The sequence below is a fragment of the Odocoileus virginianus genome, chromosome 21, assembly GCF_023699985.2.
Source record: "Odocoileus virginianus isolate 20LAN1187 ecotype Illinois chromosome 21, Ovbor_1.2, whole genome shotgun sequence".
NCBI lineage: Eukaryota > Metazoa > Chordata > Mammalia > Artiodactyla > Cervidae > Odocoileus > Odocoileus virginianus.
Genome location: NC_069694.1, coordinates 20,411,356 through 20,439,045, shown reverse-complemented (window position 1 = coordinate 20,439,045; position 27,690 = coordinate 20,411,356). Strand labels below are relative to the sequence as shown.

The window sequence follows — 27,690 nt, the reverse complement described above, 5'->3', positions numbered from 1 at the left end:
AATAATACTGCTATGAGCGTTTATGAATATGTCTGTTTGTTGGGGTATGTTTTCATTTTGTTTGGGCAGTTTCCTGGGAGTGGTTTAGCTTGGTCAAATGATAACTTTATGTTTACCTTTTTAAGAAACTGTCAAGCTATTTTCAAAGCAACTAGATATACTTTATATTCCCACCAGCAAAGTATGTGTGGCCTAATTTCCCTACATCCTTGCTAACATTTGCTATTGTCTATAACAGACAATAATTGGTGTAAATAGTTGGTGCAAAGTGGTGTCTCGTGATTTTAATTTGTCATCCCCTGAAGACTAATGATGTTAAGCATTTAAAAATACATTTGTAAACAGAAAAATTGCCATTGTGCCCATTTTAAGTTATAATTCAGTGGCATTAATTACATTCTCACTGTTGTACAACCATCACCATTATCTTTTAAAAAAATAATTTACTCATCTGGCTACATCGGGTCTTAGTTGTAGCACATAGACTCTAATTGTGGCATGCAGGCTTAGCTGACCCTTGGCATGTGGGATCTTAGTTCCACAACCAGAGATTGACCCCATGTTCCCTCTATTGCAAAGTAGATTCTTACTTACTGGACCATCAGGGAAGTCCTTCTGTTAAGCATTTTAAAACGTGCCTATCAGTGATTCATTTCTTGGTGATATGTCTATTCAAATCTTGTGTCCATTTAAAACTGAATTGTTGTCTTCCTTATTTATTATGCTATTTATTCTGGATACAAGTCTTTTACCAGATATACAGCGTGTAAATATTTTCTCCCAGTTTACAACTTGCTTCTTCATTTTCTTAATAGGCTCTTTTGAAACACAAAGATGTTTAATTTGATGAAATCCAATTTATCAGTCTTTTTTCTTTTATGGATTGTACTTTTGGTATTGTATCTAAGAATTCTTTGTCTAATCCAGGGACACAGGATTTATTCCTAATTTTTCTTTCTTGAAGTTTTATAGTTTTAGCTCTTAAACAAAAGGTTAGTTATAATCCAATTTGAGTTAATTTTTATGGTGTGAATTAAATTTTATGGTGTGAGGTTAAATTTTATGGTGTGAGTATGGATATTCTTTTGTCATGGGGATATTCAATTGTCCCAATGCTATTTGTTGAAAAGACTATTTTTTGTCCATTGAATTGTCTTGGCATCTCTTTAGAAAATCAATTGACCATACTTATTATGTCTTTATTTCTAGCTAAATTCTGTTTAATTTAAATCTATCTATCTATCTATCTTCTTATACCGGTGTCACATGTCTTGATTACTAATAGCTTTATAGTAAGTTTTGAAGTGAAAGTTCTGCCACATTTTTCTTCTTCAAAATTGATTTTGCTATTCTGATTTTTGCCTTTTTATATAAATTTTAGAATGAACTTGTTAATTTCTGGAAAAAAAAAAAAACCTCCCAGAATCTTATAGAAATTATGTAGAATCTATAATTTACTATGGGGATAACTGACTTCATAACAACTGTCTTCTGATCCATGAACATGGAATGTTTCTTCATATATTCAATTCTTATTTCTTTCAGTAATGGTTTCTAATTTACAGTGCACAAGCCTTACACTTTACTGGTTAATCTATTATTAAATATTTACCTTTTTTGAGGCTGTCATGAACTAAATTGGTTTTTAAAATATTTCTGTTGGAGTATAGTTGATTTACAATGTTGTATCAATTTTTGATGTAATGAAATTATTTTCTTAATTTCATCTTGTGGATTGTTCATTACTGTTCTGCAGAAATACAACTGAGTTTTGTATGTTGATCTTATATCCTGGACCTTGGTATACTCACACATCATTTCCAGTAGTTTTAAAAGAAAACTGTATGGATTCCTTGGAATTTTCCCTATACAGGGTTAAGTAATCTTCAAATAGATTCAAATAGAGACTATTTTACTTCTTCCTTTTAATCCAGATAGTTTTAATTAAAACCTTTTGCATTGATTCACTAGCTAGCTAACATTCCTTAGCTAACAGTGGTGGTGCTATATTCAGTCATGTCTGATTCTTTGCAACCCCATTGACTGTAGCCTCTGTCCAGGGAATTTACCCGGCAAGAATACTGGAGCACTTTGCCATTTCCTACTCTGGGGAATCTTCCCTACCCAGGGACTGAACCCGCTTCTCTTGTATTGGCAGGCAGATTCTTTACTACTGTGCCACCTAAAACCTCTAACAAAATGGTATTTCAAAGTGATGAGAGAGAACATTCCTGTTTTGTTGCTGATCTTGAGGGGAAGACATTAAGTCTTTCACCATTAAGTATGATACTTCGCTTTAAGTTTTTCATAGATGCCCCTTTTCAGGTTGAAGAACTTTTCTTCTCTTCCTATTTTGTAGAAAATTTTTACTTGAATTAGTGCTGGATTCAGTTAAATGCTTTTCCTGCGTCTATTGAGATAATCATGTGGCTTTATTCTCTTAATAGGGTGCTTTACACTAGTTACTGTTCAGATGATAAACCAATCTTGTATTACTGGGATAAATCCTACATGATCAAGGTATATAATTCTTTTTATATGTTTCTAGATTCATTTAGCTAATATTTTGTTGAGGATTTTTGTGTCTATATTCCTGCCCAGGTTGCACAGTGGTAAAGAATCTGCCTGACAAGGTATGAGACACAAGAGATGTGGGTATGATTCTCGGTTCTGGAAGATCCCTGGGAGTAGGAAACCCGCTCCAGTATTCTTGCCTGAGAAATCCCATGGACAGAGGAGGCTGCCGGGCTGCAGTCCATAGGGTCAAAAAGAGTTGGACACGACTGAGCAACTGAACATAAACACACATTTCTCAGGACATTAGCCTACAGTTTTATTTTCTTGTGATATCTTTGTCTGACCTTGGCATCTGACCATTACCCCATGTTGGCATCCGAGTAATAGTGGTTTCATAGAATAATTTGGGAAGGTTTCCCCCTCCCTGTATTTTCGGGAAGGGTTTCTGAAGGACTGTTTTATTTATTATTTACATACTTAATAGAATTCACTGAACAAGCCATCAGGGTCTGGAGATTTTTTGCCTTTGGGAGAAGATTTTTATTTACTAGTTCAAGTTTTGTTGTAGGTCTCCATATTTTTATAATTTCTTCTTGAGTCCATTTTGATGGTGTTCTTCTAGAAATTTGTCAATTTCATTTAAATTGTCTGGTTGTTACCATAACATTGTTCATGCTAATCCTTTGTACTAATAATTCCTTTAATTTCTGTACAGTATACTCCTCTTTCCTTCTGATTTTTGCTATTTGTGTTTTATCATTTTTTTCTTGGTCAATCAGGATAAAGTTTGGTCAATTTTTGGAAGAGTTTCAAAGAAACAGCTTTTGGTTCTATTAATTTTTCAGTGTCATTTTGTTTCATGTTTTGGCCACTATAATTTTTTGTTATTTCCTTTCTCCATTTGCTTTGGGTTTAGTCTGTTCCTTTTTTCTGGTTTCTTAAGGTGGAAACTTAGGTTATTGATTTGAGATTGTTCTTCTTTTACAATATAAACATTTAAAACTATACACTTTCTTACTAGCATTGTTTTAGTTGCATCCATACATTTTTGATATGTTGTCTTTTCGTTTTCATTTTCATTCATTTTCAAATATTTAAAAATTTCTTTTTTTTTTTCTTTGACTCACCAGTTATTTTGAAATGCATTATTTAATTTCCAAATATTTATGGATTTCCTGATTTTATTTCTTTCTTGTTTCTGATAAGGAATCTGCTACTAACTGTATTATTGTCTCTCTGTATGTGATGAGTCATTTTTCTCTTGTTTCTTTCAAGCTTGTCTTTAGCTTTCAACAGTTTGTATATGATGTGTTTATTTATTTAAAAAATGAACTGCGGTTGATTTACAATATGGTGTTAGTTTCAGGTGCAGAGCAAAGTAATTCAGAGTGTATATATGTGTGTGTGTATATATATATATATATGCATGTATGTATGTGTATATATCTGGAAAAGAATATATATATATTCTTTTTCATTATAAGTTATTACAAGATATTGAATATGGTTCCCTGTGCTATACAGTAAATCCTGTTGTTTATCTATTTTATGTACAGTGGTGTACATATTAATCTCAGACTCCTAATTTATCCCTCCCCTCTTATACCTTTAGCAATGATAATGTTTTCTATGTTTGTGAGCCTGTTTCTGTTTTATAAATAAGTTAACTTGTATTGTTTTTTAGACTCCACGTATAAGTGATATCATGTAATATTTGTCTTTCTCTGTCCAACTTACTTTACTCAGTATGATGATCTCCAGGGGCATCAATGTTGCTGCAAATGGTGACATTTATGCTTTTTTTATGACTGTGTAATATTCCATTACATATATACACCACTTATTCTTTACCCATTCATCTGTCAATGGACGTTTAGGTTGCTTCCATAGCACATGCAAGCACATAAACACTGGGGTGCATATATCTTTTCAAGTTAGAATTTTCATCTTTTCTGGATATATGCCCAAGAGTGGGATTGCTGGATCATATGGCAACTCTATTTTTACTTTTCTTAAGGAGCCTCTATACTGTTTTCTGTAATAGCTGTATCAACTTACATCACCACTAACAATGTAAGAAGGTTCCCTTTTCTCCATACCCTCTCCAGCATTCATTATTTGTAGGCTTTTTATGATGGTTATTCTGGCCAATGTTGAGGTGATGCCTCATTGTAGTTTTGATTTGCATTTCTCTAATAATCAGCATTAATGAGAATCTTTTCATGTACCTGTTGACCATCTGTATGTCTTCTTTAGAGAAATGTCTATTTAGATCTTCTACCCATTTTTTGATTGGGTTGTTTGTTTTTTGACATTAAGCTCTATGAGTCATTTGTATATTTAAAAAATTAAGCCATTGTTGGTTGAATCATCAGAAAATATTTTCTTGCAGTCTGTAAATATTTTTTTTGTGCTGTTTATGATTTTCTTTGCTGTGCAAAAGCTTGATTTGATTAGGTCCCTTCCTTTTTTTTTTTTTTTGGTTTTATTTCTTTCACTCTGGAAGACAGATTTAAGAAAATATTGCCATGATTTATGTCAGAGAATGGTTTGTCTATGTTCCCTTCTAACAGTTAAATGGTGTCATGTGTTATATTTAAGTCTTTAAATTATTTTGAGTTTATTTTTGTATATGGTGTGAGGGAGTGTTCTAACTTCATTGATTTATATGTGGCTGTCCAGCTTTCCCAACACTTGTGGAAGAGACTGTCTTTTCTCTATTGTATATTCTGGTCTCCATTGTTGAAGATTAATTGGCTATAGGTGTATGTATATGATATAGTTAGATATAGATCTATTTGTATTTACACTACTTGAACTTCATAAAACTTCTTGAATCTGTAGATTAATATTTCTTATCAAACTTGGGAATTTTTTGGCCATTATTTCTTCTAATATCTTTTGCCCTTTCCCTCACTTCTCTCCTTCAGATATTACCATTACATGTATGTTGGCATGTCCAATGGATTCTTATGATTGTTTGAGGCTCTATGCAATTTTCTTCTTTTTTATTCTTCAGATTTTATAATTTTTGTTGATTTATATTCAAGCTCACTGATTCTTTATTATGCCATCACAAATATGATGTTGAGCTCCTCTAGTGAAAATTCCATTTTCCTTACTTTATTTTTCAACTGTTAATTTTCCATTTCAGTTCAGTTCAGTTCAGTTGCTCAGTCATGTCTGACTCTTTGCGACCCCATGAATTGCAGCACGCCAGGCTTCCCTGTCTATCACCAACACCTGGAGTTTACTCAAACTCATGTCCATTGAGTCGGTGATGCCATCCAACCATCTCATCCTCTGTCATCCCCTTCTCCTCCTGCCTTCAATCTTTCCCAGCATCAGGATCTTTTCAAATGAGTCAGTTCTTCACATCAGGTAGTCAAAGCATTGGAGTTTCAGCTTCAGCATCAGTCCATCCAATGAACACCCAGGACTGATTTCCTCTAGGATGGACTGGTTGGATCTCCTTGCTGTCCAAGGGACTCTCAAGAGTCTTTTCCAACACCACAGTTCAAAAGCATCAATTCTTCGGCACTCGGCTTTCTTCATGATTCACCTCTCACATCCATATACTACAACTGGAAAAACCATAGCTTTGACTAGCGTACCTTTGTTGGCAAAGTAATGTCTCTTCTTTTTAATATGCTGTCTAGGTTGGTCATAACTTTTCTTCTAAGGAGCGTCTTCTAATTTCATGGTTGCAGTCACCATCTGCAGTGATTTTGGAGCCCAGAAAAATAAAATCAATCACTGTTTCCACTGTTTCCCTACCTACTTGCCATGAAGTGATGGAACCAGTTGCCATGATCTTAGTTTTCCGAATGTTGAGTTTTGAGCCAACATTTTTACTCTCCTCTTTCACTTTCGTCAAGAGGCTCTTTAGTTCTTCTTCACTTTCTGCCATAAAGGTGGTGTTGTCTGCATATCTGAGGTTATTGATATTTCTCCCGGCAATCTTGATTCCAGCTTGTGCTTCATCCAGCCCAGTGTTTCTCATGATGTACTCTGCATATAAGTTAAATAATCAGGGTGACAATATACAGCCTTGACATACTCCTTTCCCAATTTGGAACCAGTCTGTTGTTCCATGTCCAGTTCTAACTGTTGCTTCCTGACCTGCATACAAATTTCTCAAGAGGCAGGTCAGGTGGTCTGGTATTCCCATCTCTTGAAGAATTTTCCAGTTTGTTTTATCCACACAGTCAAAGGCTTTGGCATAGTCAATAAAGCAGAAATAGATGTTTTTCTGGAACTCTCTTGCTTTTTTGATGATCCAACAGATGTTGGCAATTTGATCTCTGGTTCCTTTACCTTTTCTAAAACCAGCTTGAGCATCTGGAAGTTCATGGTTCATGTATTGTTGAGCCTGGCTTGGAGAATTTTGAGCATTACTTTACCAGTGTGTGAGATGAGTGCAATTGTGTGGTAGTTTGAGCATTCTTTGGCATTGCCTTTCTTTGGGATTGGAATGAAAACTGACCTTTTCCAGTCCTGTGGCCACTGCTTTTCAAAACATGATTTCTATCTGTTTGTTGATATTCTCTATTTGATGAGTCAGTCACCATACTTTCCCTTAATTTTTACATGTAACTTCTTTTAATTTTGACTACTAGCACATTTTTGCTATCGGCTTTAAAGTTTTTATCTTCTAAGTCCACCACCTTACAGGATCTCTCAGAGACAGCTTCTATTGACTGCTTATTCCCTAAGCATTTTCTACTTTCCTATTTCTTCAAATGTCGTATAACCTTTTATTAAAAACTAGAAATTTTAGATAATATATTGTAGCAACTCTGGTTTCTGACTCTCTCTCTGGGAGTTGTTGTTAGCATTGTTTCTTGTTTGTTTATTGACTTGCTTTGACTTATTCTGTAGAGTCTCTCAACTTCAGTCTTTGCATGTCTTTGCTGATTCTCCTTTTTATTCTTGCTTTCCTTTCTAAGCTTGCCTTCCTATAATTAACCCTTAGTTCAGCATAGCTTACTAATTGGTCAGAGGTTGTATTCAAGCACCTTCAGTCAGTGAGGCTTCTACCCTTGGCTGATGGATCTCTCTATGGATTTGAAAACACATTTAAATTCAAGCAGGTTATAAACCTGCCCTTGCTTCTACTTTATGCCTGTTTGTGTCTTCTTTGTTTGTACACAAAATCTCACATTATTCAGGCATATGTACATAGCTAAAATCTTCCACAGCCTCTCTTGGATATGCACTTAGCCTGGAGCATGGTTACAGCTTTTGAGATTTCTGGGGATAGGCTGAGCTTATTGAGGCCAAATATGCCTATCCAGTTCCTTTAATGTCATTGTCAAATTTCTGGCTATGCTTCTAAGTCTTCTTCTACCAATGTCCCAAACAACATCGCAGCCTAAAGACTAACTATCACATTAACCTTTCCCATTTGTTTGCTAATACAATCAGTACTGTTAATCATGACGTCTGAAGGCATGGGATTTTTTTCCATGCTCCATTCCAAATCGCATCAGCTTTCTCTGAAAAAAGCTATAGTTGGTTTTCAGAGCTTGTCCTGCCCTGGTAAACCTATGATATTGATGCAACTGAAGGGGTGATGGGAGTAGCTGTGGGTTGAAATATCATAGAGTCCAGCTGTCCTTAGCCAGGTTTCAGTAGGCTTACTTGAGTAAACACATCTCAGTTTTGTTGCATGTCTTTGGACAGTGTTCAGGGTCTCAAAGTTGTTTTTGACATTTCTATCTGGTTTTATAGTTGTTTGGGACAGAAAGAATTTGTTGAGCTCCTCTCTCTGCCATTCTGGAAATCCCACCTTTTCAATATAATTTTATGTCTTTATGTCTCTATTGTGTGGTGCATTGCTGAGACTGTTAACCAGAGGCCCCACCCTTTTCTAGCCAGGAGATACCCCTAAGACATAAGTGAGACATCAAACTCTGGGGCTCAAATTTTATTTATCTATTGTAAAACATCATTATTTACTTATTTGGCTGTGTTGGGCCTTAGTTGTGGCATGAGGGACCTTCCTTGTGTCATGTGGGATCATCGTTGCAGTGCACAGACTCTGGTTGTGATGTGCTGGTTCAGTAGTTACAGCACGTGGACTTTGTAGCTCATAGGCATGTGAGGTCTTAGTTCTCTGACCAGAGATTGAACTTGTGTCCCTGCATTGCAAGGTGGATTCTTAACCACTGGACCACCAGGGAAGTCTCTGGACTCAAATTTTAAACCTTGATGGGTGTGATACAAAGTCATAAAATAAGAAGTTGTAGTTCATTTATTTTAGCCACACCCTGATAAGACTGTCAATTATCTCTTGCTGCCGACTTTTCTGGGACTCCCCTGGTTCTCATTATATACAAAGCCTGGTTGTCTGGCCTTTTATCAATTGTGGAAAGACCCCCTATGTTCGTCCCAAAAATAGCTTTTCTGTTCAAGTTAGCCAGACCCTGTTTCTGTTGCTTGCAAACAAAGAACCTGACTGATATAGCTTTTCAAAGGACGTGCAGAAGGGAATCTTCTAAAGACTCCAGATAAGAGGCCAATTATTCACTTGACAGTTCTCGGGATTGCTGCATCACACGTGTGCCTGTGGGAAGCTCCTGAGCCGGCGGTGTGCTGTGTGTCTGATGAGGTCCCACTGGAGGGGCCAAGTCTGCACCTGTCACCAGCCACAAAGAGGATCCAATTTTTTTTTTAGCTATTTCATCTGGAGAACCATCTGGGCTGGGAATAGAAGTAATAATAACAAATCATTGTCACCAGATTTCCTCGTAGATAGCACTTCATTTTTGTGGCTCTTGTTAAAAATCAAGTGTTCAAGCCTGCTGGTGAATAAACAGCCAGCAATCATTACAAAGGCTGTCCTGAGCCGTCCTGAGACTGAATTGGGACTGGGCCTAGGAACGTGGCATAGAGAGACTTGGCTGCTGGCTGTCTTTTCTGGAGGGCAGGAGGCTGGAAAGCCCCAGAAGCTACAGTAAGAGGAAGCCCTACTGAAAACCACGCAAAGCAACATTGTGTAGCAATGGCCTCCTTACCAATATCATGCATGAGAATCTAGGATTTTGTCTGATGAGGGCCAGCAGTAGGATGTGGGGGCTTAAGTAAGCAATCTGTGATATTAAGTAACGTTAATAGAGGTATATTATCTTAAACAAGGGAGATGATATTTCTTTCTTTATTCTTTCTTTATTCCATGCTTCTCAGAGCACTCCAAGTTATGTCTTATTTTGGCATCATCTATTTCACGTGCTATAGACTAAAAAGAACCTGTTCAGAGGATAACAATCAAGATGGCAAAATGAAACTACCACATGATAAACAATGGGAAGAACGGAGGGCGTTTTGTTTATGGAGGAGGAATTAAGAGGGTGAAATAGAGAAGAGGAGGTATGATAACTATTTTTAAAGATCTCCAGAGCAGACATGAGGAGGAAGGATAACATTCATTCTCTTTGTTGCTAGTGACAGCTAGGATCAATGGGCAGAAGCTACAAACAGACACATTTTTTAATTCCATATCCCTTTAAGTGAAATACTTAAATTTCCCCAGGGTCACTAGGAAATGTGTTTTCATCTTATAATTTCAGTCAAAGAATGTTTCTTTGTGAAAACCAGAGATGTTAGTTTATGAGTATTGACAATGGTAAATGGCAGGTAGGTGATAGCTATATGACTTACATATATACATACATATATATTTCCTGTTTTAAATTAACTCGCTGTACAAACTCTATTTATAAAAAAAAAAACTATATGTACTTTAGGCATATATTGGCTGAAAAATGTTTGAGTTTTAAAAGAATTTGCAGAGCCATGTGTAAGAGCTCAGAGAAATGGAAGAAGATACACTAATAAAACCTTAAAGAAGAGATCAAGTAGCTGACAAGTGAGAGACTAACAGTGAATCAGGAGGAAAGAGTGGGAATTAGAAGAAGAGCAAACAGTTCTACAACTGTCAGTTAGAAGGAGCAAAGGAGAGAAATCCATCAGCTGTAATCAAGGTGGAAGTGCTCAGCATAGAAAACGTTGAAACTGCGTGTGCTGCACTGATCTTAACACTGTGGTATCCTACTGTATGGGCTTCCGCAGTGGCTCAGTGGTAAAGAATCTGCCTGCGAAGCAGGAGCCACAGAAGACGTGGGTTCGACCCCTGGGTCGGGAAGATCCCCTGGAGGAGGGCTTGGCAACCCACTCCAGTATTCTTTCCTGGAGAATCCTATGCACAGAGGGACCTAGCAGGCTAGGCTAGAGCCCATAGGGTCACAAAGAGTCCGACACGACTGAAGCGACTTAGCATGCAAGCATCCTACTGTATATTTAAATGATCATCCATGCACCACAGGAGTAAGATTCAGGGCCTCAGCTGGCTCATCCAACACTTACAGGTGAATTAGAAAGAGACCCTCTACTGGACACACTCAGCCCTGCATGTGAATGAATCACAGTGAAACTCGGCCGGACTTCACCTTTCTCACGTTCCCTTCTTCTGAGCATCTTTGTGCAGGGAATTGCCGTTTCCACAGGCCTGGACAGTCTTGACATGATCTGCTCCCGTGTTCTGAAACTCACATTTAGAATTTTATATCTGAACCCTTTAAGGACTGGATCAGAAGAATGAAGTTATTCATTGTGTTTGGAACAGAATAGAAAATGTCATACTACATACAACTGATAAGGAAGAATTTTCAGAGCTATCCAAAGCTGAAATGCAAAGCTTTTAAAGAAAGTAGCCTTCCCATTTTCAAGCGGTTCAAGTAAAGGTTTGGTTATAGGAAAAAGCAAAACGTTCCGGTTACTACAGCCAAGATCTAAAGTTTGAGTGAAATTAAGGGCAGAGTGATGAAGATGTGTCAATGGTTCTAAATATTAAAATGTATCTGAACCTCCTGGAGGTTACAAGCACGTATTGCTTCAAAGTTTCCGATTCAGTAGATGTTCTAATAGGCTCTTAGCGGAGGCTGATGCTGCCGCTTCAGAGACCACATTCTGAGACTGGCCTAGACAGTCATTAAGACATTTTTATGTGGGTATGAAACACTTGGAGGTCTTGTTAAAATGTAGATTCTGATTCATCCAGTTTGGGAAGGCGAGGCTTGGGATTCTGGATGAGCTTCCAGGCACTGGTCCAGGGACAAGGCTTTGAGTATCAAGCACCCAGGACTGGTTCCACGGCAGCTGCTGAATCTGAAGTCATGTGACAAGTTACCTCAGCTGTAAAGAGTTAGAGGACTCTTGGGCAGGAAGCCATGTGGCTCATTCATTCATTTCACAGATATGAGTGCCTGCTGGGTCTCAGCTGCTGGTAAAGGTGCGGGGACATAGCGACGAAGAGGCATAGACCTCGCCTTCGTGGAGCTCGAATTCCAGACAAGCCAAGTCATGTTTACAGCTCACTCTCCAATCTCAGGAATCTCGTTCTTTGGCTTCAATAATTCATCCCCCAGCTCATCGAAAGGAAGGAGAAGAAACAGAAAGGACTGCAAAAAAGCAGAATAACTTAAAATACTTTTTTTTCTTCCCAATTTGTTTAAGAAGTGTAAAATTTTCTGACTCTTTGAAAAAATTTTTCAGAAAAGACATTCATATATTTACATAGGCACCTTCACTTTTACTTTCTCTCCAACATTTCTAAACAAAATGTGCATCAAGGTGAACCTTAATGTCATTGTCATGTGGTGAAACAGACACGGTTAAAACCTAGATGTTGACTTTTGAATTGGGATGGTTCAAAAACAGGGATCAGGACAGTATTTGGAGGAAGAAGACAATTTTGAAAGGAGCAAATGGGTATTTTCCACTGCCTTCTTCCTTCCTTCCAAGAAAGTCTGGGTGAGTGGGAAGGCAACAGTCAACAGATTGGCAGTGAAATGTAGTGGCCTAAAGCATGGGTTCAAATTCTGTCTCTATCACTTACAAATTGTGATCCGGACAAGTTACCTAATGACTCCGATTGTTAGTCCTTATCTGAAAAGGAGGAATAAAGTGTACCTTGCAAGGAAAAGAATAAAATAACAGTTCAACATGTATATGCTTCACAGTAAACTCTCAGTAAATGGTAATGATAGCAGGATCCAGGGAGACCAGACTGAAAGTCGCTCAGTCGTGTCCGACTCTTTGTGATGGACTATACAGTCCATGAAATTCTCCAAGCAAGACTACTGGAGTGGGTAGCCGTTCCCTTCTCCAGGGGATCTTCCCAACCCAGGGATTGAACCCAGGTCTCCCTCCTTGCAGGTGGATACTTTACCAACTAAGCCACCAAAGAAGCCCAGAAAGTCAGTATAATTCAGGGCTATTTTTTAATATTTATTTTTATTTATTTTATTTGGCTGCCCAGGTCTTAGTTGTGGGACATGGGATCTTTAGCTGCAGCCTGCGAACTCTAAGTTGTGGCATGTGGGATCTAGTTCCCTGGGTCTCCCGTGTTAGGAGCATGGAGTCTTAGCCACCAGACCACCAGGGAAGTCCTAATTCAGGGCTATTTTTGAGAGGCGTGTAAGCAATGCAGAGGGGAAAATATAGCCCTTCTTTTTGGCCAGCCTTCCAGAAAGAGGCTCAAAATACAATAGAATAATTTTGTTTGGATAAAAAGGAAAACATCAACCAGGAAATAAAGAACTGGGGTAGATTGAGCTGAGGGAAATCTGTGGCTGCAACTAGTATGGATTGTTTTCTAGGATTAGGGTGTTGGAATTTTACAATAGATACACAAGAACAGCTTTGGGTCTGTGATGCTTTTAAATATACCTAAAATTATGATACCCAAAAGCTGGTAAAGTTGCAGTTAAACTGCTATACCCATAAGGTTTTGGTGGAAAATTGGTACTATCTTTTAGGAAAGTAATTTGGCACTGTGAATTAGACATTATGGAAATGTTCATACGCTTTCACTTGGTTATTTTCCTTTTGAAAATTTATTCTAAGGAAATAATCCAAATGAAGGAAAATGAGAAAGGTGGTTATTTTTATTATCTGTATTTGAGAAAAAGAACTGGGAAGCAGCTGTAGTAATTTAAAAATTTTTTTAATTTTTACTGAGATGTAATTACATGTAACATTGTGTCAGTTTAAGGTATGCAATGTGTTGATCTGATATTCATATATTGCAATATGATTACCACTGTAGCCTTAACTAACACATCCATCATGTTATATAATTACTGTTTCTTTTTGTAGTGAGAACATTTAAGATCTACTCTTTTAGCCACTTTTAACTGTATAATACAGTGTTGTTAACTATATCATGCTGCAGTGATTAGATCCCCAGAATCCATCTTCCAACTGCAAGTTTGTACCTTTTGACCAACATCTTCCCAATTTCTCCCACACCACTCTACTCTCTGTTCCTAGGAGTCTGGTTTTCTAGATTCCACATATAAGTGAGATCATATAATATTTGCATTTATCTGTCTGACTTATCTCAGTGTCTGGCTCTCTGCGGGGAGCCAGCCTGACTGCTCAGGCTCCTTCTTGGCTCTGAGAGAGATCAAGAGGTCCCTCTCTGTCCCGCCACCCCTGATTTATTAAAGCACAGGTTGGCCTTTCTCACCTCCCTCAAGGAAATTGCTGTAGCGATCTTTCACCTGTTGCTGATAAACTCGTCATGATTGAAGCCTGTTTTCTATCTAGTTAATGTTCTATTGATTTCAGTTGGGTGCTAAGGTGATGCTTTACTGTCCTTAAGTGGAGGAATTTAAAACACCTGTGCCTGTAGCTCTGCACATATGCAAACCTTTGATCTATTAGTAACTCCTGTTAGCATATATATATAGGTGTGGTATTCTTCAATAAAGTTGGCAGAGTCGGACGCAAGCTGACTCTGTCCCTCTCAACCCCATTTTTCTAAGTCTGTCTAAGTCTTTCTAAGTCTTTTATTTCTCAGGTACTCTGGTAATTGCGTTCTCGACCAGTTCGCTTGCCGGCAGGCTCCGGCAGCTCTCAGGGTCCATCTAGGTTGTCAGAAATAGCAGTATTTCCTTCTTTTCTACAGCTGAATAATATTCCATTGTGTGTATATATAGATACACACCACTTGATATATCCATTCTTCTTTCATTCATCTGTGGATGAACACTTAGGCTGCTTCCATATCTTGGTTATTGTGAATAAAGTGCTGCAATAAACACAGAAATGCAGTTATTTATTTGATATCTTATTTTCATTCCCTTTGGATATTAGCTTTTTTCCTTTTCATTAGCTTTTTTCCTAGATGTTATATGGTTTCAGGTCTTATGTTTAAGTCTTTAATCCATTTTGATTTAATTTTTGTGAGTGGTATAAGATAGGGGTTCAATTTCATTTACTTCCTGTATGTAGTTATCCAGTTTTCACACCATTATTTATTAAAAAGACTATCCTTTCCCTATTGAGTATTGTTGACTCCTGGTCAAGTGTTAGTTGACCATATATGCAAGGCGTTATTTCTGGGCTCTCTATTTTGTTCCATTGGTCTATGTGTCTACCTTTATGTCAGTATCGTACTGTTTTGACTACTGTCTTTTTAGTATAGTTTGAAATCAGGAGGTGTGAGACTGCCAGCTGCTTTTCTTTCTCAGGAGTGCTTTGGCTATTTGGGGTCTTTTGTGAGTCCTTACAAATTTTCAGATTATTTTTTCTGTTATGTGAAAAATGTCTTTGGAATTTTGATACGGATTTCATTGACCCTATAGGTGACTTTGCATAGTCCTTCCTTTTCTATAATAAACAGTCTATTTATACCTGGTAGCTTTCTCATTCTACTTCTTTCTCACAGAAGGGCTGGAGTTCCAAAGGCCTTTTTTTCCCATTTCATGTTGGTGCTGTCTTTTTCAGTTCAAGGTGTAATTGCTTCTGCAAGTAAAATTCTCTTGAAACTTTTGTGGGTCTTTATGAAACATTATTGTTTCCTTCATTAGATAAAATTCACAAAAGGCCTTTGAGGTAGACCCTTCTCTCCCTTCAACTCTCTGTAACGCTGCTAATGGCAACATCCTTGAGAGTCTAGAAGTCCTATCATTTAACAGGTATGGTTTACAAAGTGTGGCTTTAAGGTCCTTAGACAATTTTTTCATCTGGTTGATGATATTTTTGAGATACCACCTTGGATCTTTCTGAAATTTAAAAGAGTGTTTTAAACTCACCCCCTCTGAATTCATTTTTACCCTGTGACTACGTTTTCCTGAAAATCTTTTTTCTGGGCTTGCTTTTACTTTCAATGCTCTGCTGGATAAAAATATTCTCTTTTGCCATTTGTATTTCCTCCAAATTCCACTTGAAAACTGTATAGCTGGTTTTTCAGTTTATCTGTTTATATCATTCTGCTCTCATTTTATTAAAGGCAGCTCCAAAGAAGCCAGGCGGCATCTTAAACACTCTGCCTGGAAGTTTTCTTACCTGAAGCATAAAGTTCATTGAGTGCATTTTCTACTTTCCACATCACTGCAGGTGATGGTTTTACTAAACTTTCTACCACTAAATAACAACAGTCTCCTTTCCTTTAGTTCCTTATAACATTTTCCTTACATTCTTTCAAGCTCTCACTGACATACTTCTCACAGCCCTTCCCAGCCCTTACACCGTTCTCAGTGTCAAGGCCACATGTTTTAGGTTTTTATGATAGCAGCGGCTCATTTCCAGGTACCAAAATTCATTTTTGTTACTAGTGTTGGATGGAAAACTAGCCCAACATTTAGTGGCTTAAACCAACAGTTTTATTTTACTCATGATTCTGTGCATTAGAAACTTGAAAAATGCTCTGCTAAGCAGTTCTCGCTTGAAGTTACTCATGCAGTTTCAGTAACATGTCAGCCTGGGCTAGATGTCCAAGATGGCTCACGCATATAGTTAGCGTTGATGCTGGCTGTCAGCTGCAAGCTCAGCTGGGCTGTCGATCAGAGTGTCTACGTGTGGGATTCCTAGCAAGGCAGTCTCAGGATACTTGGCCTTCTTACATGCTGCCAGTTTCCCCTAGAGCTAACATCCCAAAAGAACCAGACAAAAGCTTTGTGGCCTTGTCTGACCCAGTTCTGAAAGTTACACAGCATCACTTCTGCTGCATTCTATTGGCTACAAGGAGGTCACTAATTCATCCCAGATTAGAGGAAAGGAGAGACAGAAACTACCTCTTAAAGAGAGGAGTGGCAAATAATTTACAGATATGTTTTAAAATCTCCAGATAATATATCAAAATCTACAGAATTGCATGTATACTGTCAATGGAGCAATACACTAGAGGCATATGGAAAACACTGAAAAGAATGAAAAAATTATTAAAACTATTTTGCTATTATGGAAGATTTTTCACTTATTTTATATTTGGAAGGGAATATGGAAGGAAAGGAAACTGCATATATAACACAGACCTAAGTGATTCCATGTTTCTGCCTTCTAACCTCTGTTACATCAGAGAACTGAATTTACTGACCCAAGTGATGGAGGGATTTGAAGGATACAAGGCAGAAAGACACAGCAATGGGGAATCTGATTTGAAAATCAGCAGAGAAACCATACTCATCCCAAATGGAACTTCACCACAGTTGGAAGAAGACTGATACACAAGAAACTGGAGAACATGGTAGATCAAGGTCTTATGTTTGAGAACCCTGTTTGTGATCATCATACGTGTGTTTGCTAATCTTAAACAGCTGCATAGAATAATGTGTGAGGGAACAAGGCAGCTGAAGAACTCGAGAACAATACTGCTGTGGCTCAAGCTTCCTCTCCTGACACTACAGATATGATGGTCAAGGAATGAACTGGAAAATTTCTAGAGTTCCACTGATGAGGAGGAGGCTCTAAGTTCCCCATTGTTGGTTTCTGTTCCCTGTGAAACCCACCAGAAGCATTCAAGCTCAACTTCCTTCTTAACTCATGAGTGCCATATGCCTTTTGCACATTTGCAACAGGCTGATCATTGAAGATGTTTAACAGCTCTCCAGATCCACATAAGAAAAGGGCTTTGTGTAGCAGTTAAAAGTTCAGGTTTTAGGGTGTTCATTCAGGCACATGGTCTTAGATGCTTTGCAGGCTGTGTGAACTTAGCTCAGTTACTCTTTCCGGGACTCAGTTTCTCTTCTATAAAATGGGGATGACAATATAACAAACATCCTGATGGTAAGTGGGGTCTGTACCTGGTTGCTTCCATCCTTTGCAGTATGCTTGGACCCTTGGCAAGAGACCTGGTTGAACCTGGTGCTGATTCACCTCGACCAAGCTGTCAGTGTCTTACTGGGGGCCCCAGAGCTAAGTGAGAACCCACTTTCCTCTCTGTTGTTGAGATACGCTGAGTCACCTGGCCTGAACTCTTAAATGTGGGAACATCTTGGCCTTTCTGTTGGCAGGTGGGGGAAGCTCGTCCTAGCCCCAGAGCAGTCAGAAGTGTGCATGTCAGGGAAACTGACCTGTTTAGGATGCCAGGATAAGTCCAGGCTCATCAGAACTAGGAGCTTTGATCTGCAATTTACTTCCCTGCATCACTCTCACACCTGTTAAAAAATGACATCCTGGTCTCTCATCCTCTGTGGGAACCATGTGGAAGAACCTGCCCACATTTGGGATTCAGTGGACACGAGAAAGGGAGCCCTCACTTCAGACTGGCCATAGTGGTGGAATCAGCAACAGAGGGCCACTGGGGGCAGAGGCATCATACGGAGGCATGATGAAGATGCCTGAATGGCTGAACTCAAGAGTCTGTGTCCCAGAACATGGGAGATGATACCCAGATGACTGAACTAGCAGGAAAATTCTGTGATGAAACAGAGGAGTATTTTCTGCTAAGTAGGCAAGGCTTGGTATGCAGTCCCTTGGGTTACCAGCCCAACACCCTCAGGTGGACCACACCTACATCTATACCCAATGTTGATGGTCACTATACTTAACCGCTACTGTATTGATTAGGACTAATCCCAAAGGATGTAGTTGGCACTGTAGTTCTCCCAGTCATTTATGGGAGAAAGAAAATCTCACGGCTAATGACATGGAAAAATTCCAAAACCCTTTTATAAAGAAGAGAAAAGATAATTGGGTTGTCCATGATTTTCCCCCCAGACCATGGATTCCTTCCTGTTGAGACCAAAAGAACCCTCACCACTAATCTTTTTGAATTCTGGATTTTGATACTGGAGGTTTTGTTTGTTAAGAGAACAGAGGGAACTCGATTGTCTGGATGTCCCGCTACACAAGGGATCAACCCTTTGTTGTTTAGTCACTAAATTGTGTCTGAGTCTTTGCGACCCCATGGACTGTAGCCCACCAGGCTCCTCTGTCCGTGGGATTTCCCAGGCAAGAATACTGGAGTGGGTTGCCATTTCTTTTATCCAGAGGATCTTCCCGATCCAGGGATCAAATCCAGGTCTCCTGCACATGCCCTGAATTGCAGGCAAATTCTTTTAGTGCTGAGTCACTGGAGAAGTTCATCAACCCTTTAGTTACTGGGTACTGGGGCAATTCCTGAAATCCCAGAGGAGGTGCTGGGTAGCTTGTAGCAGTGAGACAAACAGAGGGCTCGGGTCAATATACCTTTACCAAGGAGCAAGAAAATATTCCAGTGTTTTAACAATGGGAGTAGCTGAGTACTGATGTACACCTAACTTACACAGCAAAGGTGCTTTTACTGTGATGCCATCTCCTGACCAGGTACAGAGAGAAGATTGAGGCTCTGGGTCCCCCAAGGGTTAGCTAAGAAAAGGATAGGAGTTCAACTCTGCTTCAGTTCAGGCCATCTTCCCTGACAAAGAGATAGACCCACATACTTTCCCTATCCATCACTATTCACATAGCATAGTCAGGGGAGCTATGGAGGGAGGTGAGATCTTGGGTTAGTGCTCCTTCCCCCCACCCGCCCCCCATCCCCTACGCCTGCCCCTGAGTCTCCAGAGCGAGGCAGGTCCACATGATACCCAATTCCCATTTCAGGGTGTGCTCTGCCTTGCCTAAAATGAAAAGGTTGACTTATTTTTAACTTCAGCTCTTCTGCTTCGGGACAGAATGAATGCTGGCTGATTCGTAGCTGGCAAAATGGAACTATTTCCATGACCACAAATCCTCATTCAAGGTCCCCACAAACTCAGCCCACACCCTCCTACTCCAAATCAATGAGGCTGACTCAGTTTCCTGGTGACTCACAGCAGTCCCAGCTTTATCAGGCAGCTAGCTCTACAGGTTGAGTGTGGCTTGGGGTAGAACCCACGACCTCTGGGAATCAGAGCATCACAAATAGCCATTGGTCCTCAGATCCCCTGAATTTTCCTTGTGGCCTGGATCTCCTCACTGGGCTGAGTATCTGATTCTAAAATGGGAGTGTGAACAAGAGTGTGAGATGCAAAGGCAGATGGAAGCACACGACTAAGATCACTACAGAGCCTTGATTCCTAACCCAATTCAAATGCTACTTGAAATCAAACACCTTGGGATATTCAGGCAACTTGATGATCAGCTGCTTATAAAATCTGGATGCTAAACTCCCAATCATGAGGAGTTACTCCGGAAGGAAGCAAAGCCTATTGCTGGTGACATGGAAAGACTCGGAAGCCCTTTTATCAAGGAGAGAAGGGAAAATTAGATTTTCCCAATAAACCCCATAGTCCTTCCTGCTGAGACCGACAGAACTCTCAACACTAATCTTTTTAATTCTGGGTTTTGCTGCTGGAATTCTTTCAAGAGAGCAGAAGGAATCAGATTTTCTTAAAGGAATATGTTCCTGACCTGAGATCAACCTTTTTACATTCACTCTAGTAAATCTCTATGCACAATTTACAACACTCACTCCTGCTGGCAAAAAAGTTGATAATCTTTCAATAAAAACATCCAATTCCAAGATGATGGAACAAAATACCTTATCTTCTCCTAATTCTTAATTTTAATAAAATCTGTGGGTCCTGGGAATAGGACTTACAAGTAACAGGTAAATGATTCCTCTAAGGATGCAGCAAAGGAATTTAAGAGGGCATCTCTTTGTAACCAAGTCAGAGAAATATACCTTTAAATTACCCTGAATTCCTGTCCCTAAAGATGAAATTTTTGAATATTTCCAAACAACTGTTAAATTGTGATGGTTAATTTTATGTATCAACTTGGCTGGGCCACAGTGCCCAGATATGTGCTCAAACATTCTTCTGAGTGGTTTTTGGATGAGATTAACATTTAAACCAGTGGACCTTGAACAGAGCAGATAGCACCTTATATTTTGGGTGGGCCCCATCCAATCAGGTGAAGGTATGACTAGAACAGAAGGCTCACCTCCCCGAACATGAGGGAATTCAGCAATAGGTGGCCCTCAGACTTGAACTGCAGCATCTTCTCTTCTCTGGTCTCCAGGCTGCAAGCCCATTTCGCAGATTTTGGATTTTCTATCTCCATAACCACATGAGCCAATTTCTTAGAATAAGTCTCTTTCTTTGTACATATACATCCTATTGGCTTTCCCCTGGACTAATACCAATGTGTTTCCCTCTTTCTCTCATATGATTCCCTGCTCATATTCTCTTCTCAATCTTGGCTAAACAGTGGACTCACCAAGGGGAGCTTTAAAAAATACAGGTGCCTTGTGTTTCTAACTGCAGAGCATGATTTAATCCATCCAGGCTGTGACTTGGACATCAAGATTTTAAAAGCTTCCCAGATGAGACTGAAGTGCAATGAGATGGCTGAGAAACACTGTCTTCCAGTTCTTTGGTCAAATAATCTAATGAAGAACTGCACTGAAATTCTACAACGATCCTATTTCTAACCATTTCATTGGATCCCTCTGCTGGGAGTCTCACCCTTACGGAATCCAGGGCAGGGTCACAATGTTCCAGGAATGGACTTGTTTCTCACCCACCTACTTGTGACAGTGCTTGAGGTCACCAAATGTAAACCATGTCACTTTGTGTTAATACCAAGTTTGATCTTTCAGAAGAAAAACATGTTTTTCATTTTAAAGTTTTACATTAATTCTTTGACACTGGCAAGTGGCTAGTTAATTTGCATCTATTTTACTCACGAGGAAACTGGGGTAAAACAGACAATTTCTTTGCGTAGAATTTTTCCTAAGAGCCAAAAGTGTCGAGTGAAGGAATAAATTGGCTTTTGAGAATTTCTTCCCATAGTGCCTTTTATGAAGTCATGGAACCATGTCTTCTGCTATATTTGCACATGAGCAAAATGACACGTGTACAAGGTTATCCATTAAAGTCTGGATTGTGGAAGTAAAAGACCAGAAACAACCCAAGTGTCTACCACAAGGGACTGGTTAAAAAATTACGGCACATCCTAAAACGACCTGCTGCACTGTCATGAAAGGGAATGAGGCAGCTCTTCATGCTCTGATATGGGGAGATCTAGTTGTGTGATGGAGGTGGCTTGGACCAATTCACGAGCACACATAATTAGCTTCTCTTCCTAACTCTCTACTCAGTGACCTGACACAGCTTGAAATTGACCATGGTAGCAGTTACACCACGGGCATCTGTAAATGCTACCAATCAAGGCACTCCCCACCTCGCAAAAGCTGGTTGTTAACTATTTACCAGCATACCACTGCAAAGATCTATAGAGCCCATTGTCAAGTGAATAAAGCAAAGTGCAACACAGTATGTGCAGTCTGCTAGCACCTGTGTGAAAATAGAGGAAACTGCATGTTTAAAAACTTCCTATTTCTCAATATTTAAATTCTATTCTATTGCTGTATGACCCAGCAATTTTACTTCTAGGTATATATACAAAAGAAATGAAAACACATGGCCATAAGGAAACTTGTACACAAATGACTATAGCAGCATTATTCATAATAATCAGTAGGTGAAAACAACTCAAATGTCATTCATCAGCAGATAAATGAATAAACAAATTACGGCATATAGATACAGCAGAATGTTATTCAGCCATAAAAAAGAACGAAGTAGTGATACACGCTACAACTTGGATGAACCTTGAAAACTATATAAGTGAAAGAAGCTAGACAGGAAAGATCATGTATTGTATGATTCCTTTTATAGGAAGTATCCCGAATAGGAAAATTCATAGAGATGAAAAGCAGATTAGTGGTTACTAAGGTGGGAGGCTAGTGGGAGAGAAATTGGTAGTGATAACATAGCGGTTAATTTTATCTTTTGCTTTTTCTGGGGTGCTGAAAAAGTTTTAAAGGGATGTGATGACTGCACAACATTGTAAATACACCAAATGCCACTGAATTGTACACTTTAAAATTGCTATATGTGAATTTTACCTCAAGTTAAAAAAAATACCTCTGGGATTCTATACATATAAACTATGTTGTATAAACTAGTTGTCTCTGGAAAAGAGAACGGGGTACCTGGGCAACCAAGCGTCAGGGTGCCTTTTCGTTGTATGTGCTGGTGGGTTGTTTAGACACTAGTTGTGTCCAACTTTTTGCAACCCCATGGACTGTAGCCTGCCAATCCCCTCTGTCCATGGGATTTCCCAGGCAAGAATACTGGAGTGGGTTGCCATTTCCTGCTCCAGGGGAATCCTCTTGACCCAGGGATTCTGGCATTGCAGGCAGTTTCTTTACCACTGAACCACCAGGGAGGCCTTTCTTGTTGTATGCCTTTTAAAAATAATTTTACTGAAATACAGTTGACTTATTTAATATTATGTTAATTTCTGCTGTATAGCAAAGTGACTCAGTTATACATAAATTTTTTTTTTCTGTTATGGCTTATTATAGTATACTGAATATAGGTCCCTGTACTATACAGTAGCATGTAGTTGTTTATCCATCCTATATATGATAGCTTGCATCTGCTAATCCCAAACTCGCAGTCCTTCCCTCCCACACCCGCCGTCCCCTTGGCAACCACAAGCCTGTTCTCTATGTCTGTGAGTTTGTTTCTGCTCTGTAGATTATCTTCATTTGTGCCACATATACCTCTTTTGTACTTTAAAATTTTGAACCATGTGGACAAAAGGGGATACAAAGATCTAAACAGATGAATGTGTTCCCTCTACAAAGCCCAAGATAAATAGGTAAACAGGTAAACAATGAGTTAGTGGCAGACCGCAATTAACTTAAAATCTACAAATGCAGATTCTAGCTCAGTTCTCCAGATGCTAGCTTTCTAGAGGCTTCCATTGGTTGAGGTAAATTCACCATCATTGGGAACATCCTTCCAGAGGGCAACTGGCATCTGGACTGACTCTGCTCTGCGGACAGAAGACAAAGCAGAAAGTTTGGGAGCCCTGGTGGAAGAGAGGGTGAGGCAGATTGGGGGAATGGCCATAAGTCCTTGGGTTAGGCATGTGACCTCTCTCTACCTGTTGATGTAGCATGAAACTTGTTCTGCCTTCATTGTTCAATTGTACAAGCTTGATCTTTTACCAATAACTTTCTGAGACCTTCATTTCTTCTGTTTTTACAAATAAGACTGTATCATTGAAGTGGAGGATGAAGAACAAAGTAAATAATTAAACTCTTAAGAGCAACCAGAACTATGATTTACTGAGTGCTTACCTTGGGTCTTGTATTTTAAATGTATTGTTTCTGACTCTTAAAACAGCCTTAGAAGCGATATACGTCCACCCTCATTTTAGACAGCACAGAGAGTTTAAGTCACTTGCTCATAATAACACAACCCTAGTAACAGGGCAGAGGTTGGGATCCAGGAGTGCCTGGCTTTCTACTCTGTCATATTTCATCACGGAACCCAACTTGCAAATTTCCAAAGTCAAAGCTATTGCTCCAGTTGAACAATCATGGAATCTAGATGAAAGTTGAAAGAGACCCCCAAAGAGTGTCAAGTCTAACCTTTCTCTGACAGGGAACCTTCACTTCAATATCCCTGATTTTTTTATGGGGAGCTCACTACCTCATGTAACAGTCCATTCCAATTTTAGACAATTCTAATTACTAAGAAGACTCATATGTCCTATTTGCCAGTCAGATTCACCTGCGATTTTCATTACAACTTCATTCATCCCAATGAGGCCATCATTAAGACATTTTCAGCTGAAATCCTGAATTCATTACCTCCTGGACTTGCAATAGGTCCCTAACACCATTGCCAAATAAAGTCTCTCTAGAACATCAATGATGCAGACAAAGTCATGAAAGGGATGCTGATTGCTGCTTCAAATGAGTCTGGGATAGGTGATTATCTCTTCCTGAGAAAAGGTTTTTCTGGATGGGATGTATTGTCACTCAGGACAGAGGTATAGCATATATTGCAAAAGTTTAAAAATAACCAGAGTTGTGTGCATGCAACACAATTCCTCAGTTAATTAAAACACTGCAAAAAGCAATGAAAGCTCATTTTTGTGCTTCTCCTTCTTCCTGATTTTTAGCTTCTCTGGCAGTTTTCTGTTGAGTTGAAGGACAGTCTGCTCTAAACAGTCAACAATGAGCTAATGTCGCTAGCATTCTGCACCTTGACCTTATTGTAAGATCCAACTGCTCATAACGGAGATTAAAAATGTGTAAGAATTAAGAAGGGGGTAACCAAGGTCTTCTGAGTGTGGGAGGCATGCTCATCTGATTCTCTGAAGGGGAAACAAAATATGTTTATGTGATTGTGCAAACTGCAGGAATAAAAGTTGCCAGGGTCAGAAGAGCAATGTGGCTCCTCTGGGATTTCAGGTGGCAAATCGGATTGAGAATTGTAACTTTAATGAAGACAACAAAAATCACATAATTAACACACACTGTTAACACCTCATTAGTCTCCTGGGGCTTAAGTTATGCTAAAAATAATCAACACATTTTGCTTAAATAGGGTGCTCTTACACGTGGTCTTGAAGGCGGCCTTGGCCATAGCAGAATGAGGCCATTGCTCTGCAGTTTCTTTAGATGTTTTAAAGCAGGACTTATCGTCATCCCAAGGAAAGGATTATTAAAGACATATGTGGAATCACAGAGTGGAAATGAGTGTATTATTAAAAGCCTCTCTGACTCTGAGCCTGACTCCAAAATCTTATATAACCCTATTTCACAACTCAGGAGCCCTAAGTCAGGATTGTCTCCTAAATGAATCTGCCAGGAGGCATTGGTACTGGCTACGCGTCAAGCTGTAAAATTGACCAGTTTTGTTCAGTATGCCGCCTTTTCCTAATGACAGTCTGAGCATTAAAACTCCTAAACATTAGACATTTACCTCCACCTAATCTAGTTTGGCCCATGACTGCTTTGACCAATGGAATTTGGAGGAAAGATGTTGCAGGAATCTGAGCCCAGGCATTAAGAAGGCCTGAACCTTTTGCCATGTCCTGAGCTCTCAAGTGGGAGAAGGCAATGGCACCCCACTCCAGTACTCTTGCCTAGAAAATCCCATGGATGGAGGAGCCTGGTAGGCTGCAGTCCATGGGGTCGCTAAGAGTCGGACACAACTGAGCGACTTCACTTTCACTTTTCACTTTCATGCACTGGAGAAGGAAATGGCAACCCACTCCACTGTTCTTGCCTGGACAGTCCCAGGGTGGGGGAGCCTGGTGGGCTGACATCTATGGGGTCACACAGAGTCAGACATGACTTAAGTGACTTAGCAGCAGCAGCAGCCACAGAGCTCTCAAGTATAATGTCTGAGTTGTTGTTTAGTCACTAAGTTGTGTCCGACTCTTTGTGAGCCCTTGGCCTGCAGCCTGTGAGGCTCTCAGTCCACGGGATTTTCCAGGCAAGAAAACTGGAGTGGGTTGCCATTTCCTTCTCCAGGGAATCTTCCCAACATAGGGTTCGAACCCAAGTCTCCTGCATTGGCAGGTAGATTTTTTTCCACTGAGTTACCTGGGAAGCCTGAGTACCCTTATCTTAAAACAAGGCCACATAGACAGGACTTGGAGGTTGAGTTATCACATGAAGGATGATCACACAGAGGAACACCTGAGACTCAGATATCCAGCCCAGCGGTAACCCAGTTGCCCACTGGCAGAAAGTGCAAGAAAGAACCCAACAGAGACCAGTAAAGGAACAGTCAGCAGCCAATCCCCAGCCAAACCATTATCTAGACCACCCATGAAACATGATAAAATGGTTGTTGGGGTGCAAGCTGCAGGACAATAAATAACCCAAAGACCTCCTCTCTGCCTTCCCCTTTTTAAAATCTGGAAGTACAGTTATTTTATATGGTGGGAATGTTAAGGACTCCGAGCCCAGGAGGCAGCATTCTAGTAGCTCTGAGAAAACTGCTCCCTCTGCCCCCTTTTTAAGGTTCTTTTTTTTTTCTTGGGCACTTCCCATCTTGTGGGATCTTGGCTACCCGACCAGGGATTGAACCTGAGCCCTCAGCAGTGAAAGGATGGAGTCTTACCCACTGGACTACTGGGTAATTCCCACTCTGCCCCTCCCCTGACGATGTCCCTGTTCACCATCTCTCTGGGCATTTCCAAGATATCTTCTAACACATTTGGGAAAATCACCTATGTGTGTTCACATGGGCTCATGGAAGCAGGTTTCCCTCTGTTTCTTGGCAAAATAATATTCACTGGGATTTTTGGAGATGAGACAGCAGATAGCTTTGTCTTACCTAAGAGAGAAATACTAAGTTGTTCCTTAACTTTTCTTGCTCTTGTTTTCTCTCTGGGTAAAAATAGGAACACCACAACCCTCATGGGGTTCAACAGCAAAACCATGAGCTTAAGGGGTAGTAGTGCTGACTGGGGAGAAGGGTGAGAGTCATTGCTTAATTTTGCTGCCCCGGACTTCTCCCTAAGTTTAAGAGTCAGCAGTAGGTCTCCAAGGGGATTTTTCAAGTAATCCTCAACTTCAAAGCTCTTCTCTTCCTGTCAAAAGTCAGGGCAGACAACAAAACTGCTCCTACCCCCCAGTGAAGATTGGAGCTTGCTCCAGAGACAGGCAGGGAGGCAGGAAGTAGCCATACACGTCTGATAGACAGCAGAACAAGGAATTTTGTGAGCATATTGAAGGAATATTTACACAGAACTGTGCAGTAGCCTCACCACTAGCAAAGGTAAAGTTTTAGAAGTATTGTTGACAAGACTCTGTACTTTAGAAAGCTTATATTGAATAAGTAAATGGACGGATGATGGAAGGATGGAGAGACAATGGGTGGATAGATAAATGGATCATTGGCAGCTCTGCTCAGGGGAAATAAGCATTTAACATTATGAGACCCAGAGAAGGTCTGTGAATGGTGCAGAACGAGGATGATAAGGAAGATCTGGGTGCAATATTTCTTTTAGCTGCATCTGGATAAGGTTTACATCATTCCCTTTAGATAAGAAATATACAAGACTTTGTGGTTATTTCTAGCCTGGGTCTTCTTT

At 39.7% G+C, this 27,690-nt stretch overlaps 1 long non-coding RNA gene across 2 annotated transcripts in view; it reads right to left on the bottom strand.

Annotated features, from left to right (window-relative positions):
* Positions 1-9,660: 9,660 nt before the first annotated feature.
* LOC139030214 (uncharacterized) overlaps positions 9,661-27,690 on the bottom strand; it is a 30,134-nt gene continuing 12,104 nt past the window's right edge. The window contains exons 3-4 of one of the 2 annotated variants that reach the window (XR_011482500.1): positions 14,531-14,614; positions 9,661-11,978 (exon numbers count right to left, since the gene is read on the bottom strand). This is a non-coding gene — a long non-coding RNA (uncharacterized lncRNA). Of the gene's footprint in view, positions 11,979-14,441; positions 14,615-27,690 lie in introns of those variants that run through there. The other variant, XR_011482499.1, reaches the window with a different exon arrangement.